The 8,898-nt window shown below is 40.4% G+C and overlaps 1 long non-coding RNA gene across 1 annotated transcript; it reads right to left on the bottom strand.

Annotated features, from left to right (window-relative positions):
- Positions 1 to 4,097: 4,097 nt before the first annotated feature.
- LOC128982445 (uncharacterized) lies at positions 4,098 to 6,292 on the bottom strand. Its single transcript, XR_008489670.1, has 2 exons — positions 6,001 to 6,292; positions 4,098 to 5,158 (listed from the first exon to the last, which is right to left on the bottom strand). It is a non-coding gene; the product is annotated as an uncharacterized LOC128982445 (long non-coding RNA).
- Between the last annotated feature and the right edge of the window lie 2,606 nt (positions 6,293 to 8,898).

Genomic DNA, 8,898 nt, shown 5'->3' with positions numbered 1-8,898 from the left:
TACCCACATATCTCCCTACGTCTTGTCGCATTTTAGGCCAGTAATACTGATTTTGGAGTCGGTGGAAAGTTTTATTACATCCCAGATGTCCAGCGGTCGGGGCGTCATGCATTTGGGCCAATAGCGCTTCTCTCTTATCTTTTGGAACCACTATCTTCCATTCTTCTTCGTCTTCAGGTAGGCGTAGTCGGTCTCGAGTCATCTTCCATAGCTGTCCATCTTCTACTTTCCACAATGGATACAAATTCTTGGTCTGTTGAACATTTTTCTTCATTCTCTCATACCACTGGTCAGTCGTATTGGCTACTTCCGTTAGCACTCCAATTTTCACCCGCTCCTTTTCCTTCGTACTAGGTGGAATGGTTTCTTCTGCTGTCGTTCGAGATAACAAATCAGGCACAACATGGTCCTTGCCTTTTCGGTGAACTAGAGTGAAATCATATGGTTGTAGACGTAAAGCCCACCTCGCAAGACGGCCTTGGGGATCTTTAAGGTTATATAACCAGAGCAAACTGTAGTGATCGGTAATTACTTGAAATTTAGTCCCTTCCACATATGGTCGGAAGCGTTCAATTGACCAGACCACGGCCAAACATTCCCTTTCCGTGGCAGAGTATTTCTGCTCCGCTTTTGTTAGAGTGCGACTTGCATAAGCAACCACTGTCTCGCCACCCTCACCCTCTTGACTCAAGACTGCACCGAGGCCGTTAGCCGAAGCATCACAGGAGACAGTGAATGGTCTGCCGAAATCTGGGCAAGTAAGAATTGGTGCAGACACCAGACAAGTTTTAATGTCTTCGAAAGCCTGTTGGGATTCACCTGTCCATCTAAAACGCTGATCTCGTTTTAGCAATTGGGTTAGCGGATATATACGGGAGGCAAAATTGGGGATAAAGCGCCGATACCAGCTGGCGGTGCCACAAAATTGTCGGACTTCTTTCTGTGATGTTGGATACGGAATTTGTAGAATGGCTTCGACCTTCTCTGCATCTACCCTAAGCCCTCGGTAATCGACAACATAGCCTAAATATCTGAGTTCAGGACGACAAATTTTGCATTTCTCGGTGTTCAAGGTCAGTTTTGCTCCACGTAATCGGGTGATTACTTCCTTCAGCACCTCCAGGTGTTTCTCAAAAGTGGGAGTTACAATTACTACATCATCCAAGTATACAAATACCGATGGTTCCAAATCAGCACCAAGCACATTGTCAATAAATCTTTGCCAGGTGGCCGGGGCATTATGGAGTCCGAAGGGCATGGTTATAAATTGATATAATCCTCTACCAGGCACTGTAAACGCAGTCTTCTCTCTACTCTCTGCACTAAGCGGTATTTGCCAGTATGCTGACTTAATATCTAATGAGGAAAGAAATTTTGCATCACGAAGGCGGTCCAGAATAGTGGTAACATACGGGAGGGGATAAGCGTCCCGTTTGGTAACTGAATTAAGAGCTTTAAAATTAACACAAAACCTTTTTGACCCATCAGGTTTGTCCACTAAAACAATAGGAGATGACCATGGACTCTTACTCTTCTCTACCACTCCCAGTTCTAACATCCTATCTAGTTCTTCGTTGACTTCCCGTAACTTTGCCGGTGACATCGGATAGTAACGTTGCTTAACCGGGGTTGCGTCCGCAGTATCAATAACATGCTCAACACAGTTGGTCCTCCCTAGGATAGGCTGATCGGTCCCTTTAAGAAATTCATTCATGAATCTATTTAATTCTAAGCGTTGCGGTGTAGTGAGATGTTCTTCGGTCTGCAGTCCATGGGGTGGAACGTTCATAGAAGATAGCTTAAGGGTGGCAGGTGAAAAGTCCCAGGTTCTCTGGTGAAAATCTGTAATAATTTGCATTTCGGACCAAAAATTTATCCCTAGAATCAAAGAATGCTTTAATGAAGGAACTACCAAAACACTGGTTTCTCTGGATCGTCCTGCTAGAGTAATCTGCACCTTCATTGTACCTCTAATTTCATGTTTTTGTGAATCAGCTGTTTCAATCCACTTATCAGGGATCGGGTTCAATAAATTTGGAAATTTCTGAACTACCCACAATCCTTCCTGGCCCAATACAGATTGAGAGGCTCCGGAGTCTAACAAGGCTCGCATTGGTTTTCCAAAAAGTTTGATTTTTAGATAAGGTCTCGGATCATTTTCTACTGGTTCAAATAAATAATTTATTTTATCTAGGCCTAATTCAGTACTGGTTTTATCTCTCTGGGAGTTAACGATAAGGTTGTTGTCAACTCCCAACCTTACAAGTTTTTTGGAGTGCATTTTTGACATTCAGCTCGCTTTACATTAGGTGCGCCACACCCATAACAAAATGTTTTCCTCGGTTTCTGGCAATATCTCGACATATGGCCTCCTTCCCCACAGTTCCAACAGGTTAGGTTCGGTAATCTGGGAGTTGATTGAATCGCTGAGACATACTGTGACCCGTGTTGTCGTCTGGGTCCACAATAGGCTAGGTCAGGTTCCATAACGATGTTAGGTTTTGGTGGCGGGTGTTGAGTAGTCGAGCGGATCCTTCCAAGTTCAGCACGGCGAGCTAAGTTCCGTAATTCCTCCAAACTGGTGATATTCAACATACATAACTTATCTTGCAGGTAGTTGTTAAGATTTTTTAATATTTGTGTCAGTTGTTTTTCTTCTGGTATCTTCTCAGTGAGGCGACTATACAGTACATTCATCGTGGCTAGGTACAAATCAATGTTTTCATGTTCTCCTTGCGTTCGGTTCAAAATTTCTTTCAACAGCAGATGATCATAATCTGGGTTTTGGAATACGGCCTTAAGTTCTGTCTTCAGTTGCTCCCATGATCCTATGCGTTGTCTATTTGAACGATGCCATATCAGCGCTGATCCAGCAAAAAGGTCCACTGCAGAGTCCAGCAATTCTTTTTCCGATATTCCTCGGGCTATTCTTAATTCCTCAATACGCTCCAGAAAAGAACCTACACTAACTTTAGGCCCACCATCAAATGTGATATTCCACTTGTAGACGGGAACGCTCCTACGTTGTGACTCTGTAGGCTTAGGGGAAAATTCTAATCTATTTTGACTTTGACTTTGTGATTCAGAATCAGTGGCTTTACTGTGGGATATTTCCTTCGGGGTTGGTACCTGTAGAGTAATTTTATTTTCACTTCCTGTTGCTAATGGAAAGACTGGTGGTTCGGTTTTATTGACCTCAGGTGTGCGGGTTAGTTTTTGTTCCAATTGCTCCATAGCCGTTTTAATTTTTCCCTCTAAATTACTCAGTCGCCCTGCAATAGTCTCCTCTTTGCCTTCTCTATCCCTGACCAGTTGAAGTCTGCCCAACAAGTGCTGAAGTCTAGCCTCTATCCGCCAGTATTCATTATTCTTCACGCCCGCGTCAAAGGCATCCACCAATTCACTTAAATCCGAAAATTTCTCCTCACAAATTTCCAACTCAGAATTAATATTAAGTTTGCCTACCGCCTCAGTGTCAACAGCGGTTTTATTCGTAAGTGCTGTTTGCAATCGCTTGCGCAATTCATAAACATCACCCTCAACAGGGAGTCCACGGACTCGGAGTTCATGCTGCACCTCATCTTTGCGCAATCGGTAACTCATTTTTTTTTTTTTTTTTTTTTTTTTTTTTTTTTTATAGGCCTCTATATATATTTATAGAATAGTATGAATTAAACAATGCCCCACGACGTTGGGCGCCAAATGACACACTCCACGGCTAGGTCTCAGTCAGTGACGGGTCGTGGGCGGAACTGTGTATAGGTAGCCTATGAACCAGGGTAATAACCAAGTACTTCAGTGATGCTGCAGGGCGCCACCCAGTTTCGGGGTATGATGCTGGTCGATAAACTGGGAACGTTCCAGCCCCAGGATGGTAACAGATTTTGCAGATCTCTGTAGTATTGAGTGTCTTAACCTATGCTCCTATATACCATGAGGTTCGACAGGTCCCTAAAATCTATGTTGACTTAGCGTTGGGGTGAGTTTCAATTTTGAGAAAATTGTGAATAAAACTGGATAATTCAGGGGTTGACCCACCTACGCCCACTATAATACACTATGACAAATACACTGGTTTTCAAAAATGACACAAGATATGACAAAATAAGCGAAGGTTTATTACAAGTAAATATTTTGCACAGACAAGCCTGACTCAAATGTCCGGTACGAAATAATAATCAATCAAAATGCTACATACAACGTTCTTCGTTCAGTATTCGTTACTACCAAGACACTTGAACCTAAAATATAACTCAAATAGGCTATTTATTTATTTACATTATTTTTTTTTTTGTGACCAAAAGCTTTTGGAATTTCCGACTGCGCAGACGGTAGCAAAGTATATTTACAGAAAAGCAACAATTAATTTTTACTCAAAAGACAACATTAGACAAAATATATGTTCGACCGTAGTCAATAATCAATCCGACAAAGCAATAATATGACACAAAATACACAATAATAATAGACAATCTTACAATTAAACAGGGGACAACAGAGACAAAATATATCAGGTCTCTAATCAATCCGGCAGAGCATAATGTGACACAATACTAGATACACAAAAATAATAAAATAGACAATCTTAAAACTAGGCAACACCAGCGACAAATATCAAAGACACTATTACCCTTTCGGCTACAATCCGAACGATTACCGTAATCTATATATCTCTAAAAGTTAGGCCTAGCCTACAGAATATGTTGAGACGATGGTTTAGTTGCGTCTAGTTCCCTCGGCACTTGGAGTTGCACAAAATACAGTCTGAAGATAACTGGATTGAAATTTGAATGAAATTTGAATCTTGATGCACCAGAAGTTGAGTAAGTTAAGTTAAATGTCCAGAGAAATTGATTTAGTCTTTGTATTTGGCCAAATTAAAATGATTTAGTAGGCTGATAGTTGAACTGTAGTCAGATGAAAGTTACGGTAAAGGCTAGCCTAGGACTTATCAGACAGTGGAGGTCCGCTGCGATGACAGGTGGTAGGGGTGGACGTGGTCCAGGTCCACAGCCCCGTACGATGTTGGATAGGCCAAGGTTGTAAGTGGGCCAATTCTGGTAACGTCTCTCCAGCAGTAGGTCGGATCTCTCACAAGCCGTAGGTAGGATCTCTCATAAGACGTAGGTCTGAACTCTTGCAGGCCGGAACGTACACCCTGTAATTCCTCGTGAATAATTTCTGTTCTGGTTAAATATTAACAGTAGTCCTATAACTTAAGTCATGTGTTCCATGAAGGCTAGGCCTTGATTAGCTGTAATTTTAATCCATTTTGTAGTTGTTATGACAAAAGGTCATTAACAGTAAGTGAAACTAGGTCTTAAACTGTTCTTGCCTCAAGTTAGGCCTATCTTAGAACAACTGAGCAACAATTTGGTTTCTGACATTTACAAAATAAATAATTTACAAAATACATTCTTTATATTTAATTTAGTGAGCGTAGGTTGATTACATTTTCTAAGCTAAACAAGAAATATTTAAAACACTGAACTACATATGAACAAAAGCATGGTGAACAAGTACAAGGTAGGCCTAGGCCAAGAATGACAAAAATTTCTAAAAACTACTAAATATATCATTTCTTCCTTTTGGACAACCTAACCTAACTTTGAGAAATCAAAACTGATTGTAAACAAATGGTTTAAACGATTTTGCAAAATTTGAGACCATGTGACTGACTCCTGTTGCAAACTTATTGCTTTGCACCAACATGAAAATTACAAGACAATTTCTATCATAAAACAGGGAAAATGTACTTAAAACTATAAAATTATCAACATTGTTTGTGTCTTACCCACAGTTGTCTAAATTACCTACATAAGGTCAACCCTGGAATTATAATTTCGTGTTAATTTGGCTTGAGAAAAACCAAGTTCATGATGACTACGGCAATCTGTAACTTGTTTGAACAACTGGAAATGATTTTAATTACAAACAAATTAATAGAATTTGGAACCCTGAAGCAATTTAAGACTTTTTCTGGAATCCCGACTGTCTTACCTCAGTATATAAATCCTTAAGAATCTGAGGGCAAAATTGTAGACCGGCGTCCAGAAGTTGCAGAGATTTCTTGTCTCAACGATAAGTCTGATGGCGGCCAAATGAGGATGATTCAGCGTCTTCACTTTCAATCTCCACTCCAAGGTTCCGAGTCAGCTGACAGTTGTCTCGAACCACCGCTCTGATTGGTTGTCCTGACTTGTTCGAAAGCTCGCTCCGTTTCAGTACCGTACTAGCGTTGATTATGGTTTTAGGGTGTCCAACACAATTAAACTCCGCTGGATACTATATTCGGTCCACTGTAACGCGTCAAACAGTGTAGATATTTAACATGGAGTGATCAGTTCCATGACGAATAATTGGGGCGGCCTTTTAACCGTGACAACCATTCTGGGGGAGAGAGGAGTTACCGTGTCTGGGGGCCAGAAACAGAGGATAGCTATCGCCCGCGCTCTACTGAAAATCCCATCCATCCTCATACTAGACGAGGCTACCAGGTCAGTTGCAAGGGAATGACTTGATCGTAAAACATGTTAAAATGTAACATGTAAAAATGTAACATGTGGAAATATAAGAAGTTAAAATGTAACATGTTAAAATGTAACGTGTTAAAATGTAACATTTTAAAATGTAACATGCTTAAATGTAACGTGTTAAAATGTAACATATTAAAATGTAACATGTAAAAATGTAACATGTAAAATTGTAACCTTTTAAAATGTAACATGCTTAAAGGTAACTTGTTAAAATGTAACATATTAAAAACGTTATGAGTACTGGTATGAGTAAAAGTTTTTTATGTCAGCTTGGTGGTTGAGTGATTATAGTACTGCTGTATTCAGAAGGTAGCTAGTTTGATTCTATGTTACTTTGTTTGTATTACCCGTCACTAGTTTGGTATTACTAATTTAATTAATCTTTGTCACAGGTGTACGAGGCTGCTGGGCTGGCCAATGCTGACAGTTTTATCCGACAGTTCCCTGATGGCTACAGTACCATTCTGGGGGAGAGAGGAGTTACCGTGTCTGGGGGCCAGAAACAGAGGATAGCTATCGCCCGCGCTCTACTGAAAATCCCATCCATCCTCATACTAGACGAGGCTACCAGGTCAGTTGCAAGGGAAAGACTTGATCATAAAAAATGTTAAAATGTAACATGTAAATATGTAAAATGTAAAAATGTAGACGACGACGACGACGACGACAACGACGACGACGACGACGACGACGACGACGACGACGACGGTTTTTATGTCAGCTTGGTGGTTGAGTGATTATAGTACTGCTGTACTCGCCTTGTAATCAGAAGGTAGCTGGTTTGATTCTATGTTACTTTGTTTGTATTACCTGTCAAAATCCCATCCATCCTCATACTAGACGAGGCTACCAAGTCAGTTGCAAGGGAATGACTTGATCGTAAAACATGTTAAAATGTAACATGTAAAAATGTAACATGTGGAAATATAAGAAGTTAAAATGTAACATGTTAAAATGTAACGTGTTAAAATGTAACATTTTAAAATGTAACATGCTTAAATGTAACTTGTTAAAATGTAACATATTAAAATGTAACATGTAAAAATGTAACATGTAAAATTGTAACCTTTTAAAATGTAACATGCTTAAAGGTAAATTGTTAAAATGTAACACATTAAAAACGTTATGAGTACTGGTATGAGTAAAAGTTTTTATGTCAGCTTGGTGGTTGAGTGATTATAGTACTGCTTTACTCGTCTTGTAATTAGAAGGTAGCTGGTTTGATTCTATGTTACTTTGTTTGTATTACCTGTCACTAGTTTGGTATTACTAATTTAATTAATCTTTGTCACAGGTGTATGAGGCTGCTGGGCTGGCCAATGCTGACAGTTTTATCCGACAGTTCCCTGATGGCTACAGTACCATTCTGGGGGAGAGAGGAGTTACCGTGTCTGGGGGCCAGAAACAGAGGATAGCTATCGCCCGCGCTCTACTGAAAATCCCATCCATCCTCATACTAGACGAGGCTACCAGGTCAGTTGCAAGGGAATGACTTGATCGTAAAACATGTTAAAATGTAACATGTAAAAATGTAACATGTGGAAATATAAGAAGTTAAAATGTAACATGTTGAAATGTAACGTGTTAAAATGTAACATTTTAAAATGTAACATGCTTAAATGTAACGTGTTAAAATGTAACATATTAAAATGTAACATGTAAAAATGTAACATGTAAAATTGTAACCTTTTAAAATGTAACATGCTTAAAGGTAACTTGTTAAAATGTAACATATTAAAAACGTTATGAGTACTGGTATGAGTAAAAGTTTTTTATGTCAGCTTGGTGGTTGAGTGATTATAGTACTGCTGTATTCAGAAGGTAGCTAGTTTGATTCTATGTTACTTTGTTTGTATTACCCGTCACTAGTTTGGTATTACTAATTTAATTAATCTTTGTCACAGGTGTACGAGGCTGCTGGGCTGGCCAATGCTGACAGTTTTATCCGACAGTTCCCTGATGGCTACAGTACCATTCTGGGGGAGAGAGGAGTTACCGTGTCTGGGGGCCAGAAACAGAGGATAGCTATCGCCCGCGCTCTACTGAAAATCCCATCCATCCTCATACTAGACGAGGCTACCAGGTCAGTTGCAAGGGAAAGACTTGATCATAAAAAATGTTAAAATGTAACATGTAAATATGTAAAATGTAAAAATGTAGACGACGACGACGACGACGACGACGACGACGACGACGACGACGACGACGACGACGACGACGACGACGACGACGACGACGACGACGACGACGACGACGACGACGACGACGACGACGACGACGACGACGACGACGACGACGACGACGACGACGACGACGACGACGACGACGACGACGACGACGACGACGACGACGACGACGACGA

The sequence above is a fragment of the Macrosteles quadrilineatus genome, unplaced genomic scaffold, assembly GCF_028750875.1.
Source record: "Macrosteles quadrilineatus isolate MER2022 unplaced genomic scaffold, UCM_ALF_1.0 Scaffold_342__1_contigs__length_93352, whole genome shotgun sequence".
Classification (NCBI taxonomy): Eukaryota; Metazoa; Arthropoda; class Insecta; order Hemiptera; family Cicadellidae; genus Macrosteles; species Macrosteles quadrilineatus.
Note: the sequence above shows the minus strand (reverse complement) of the source record. Positions and strands in the feature narration are given on the sequence as shown.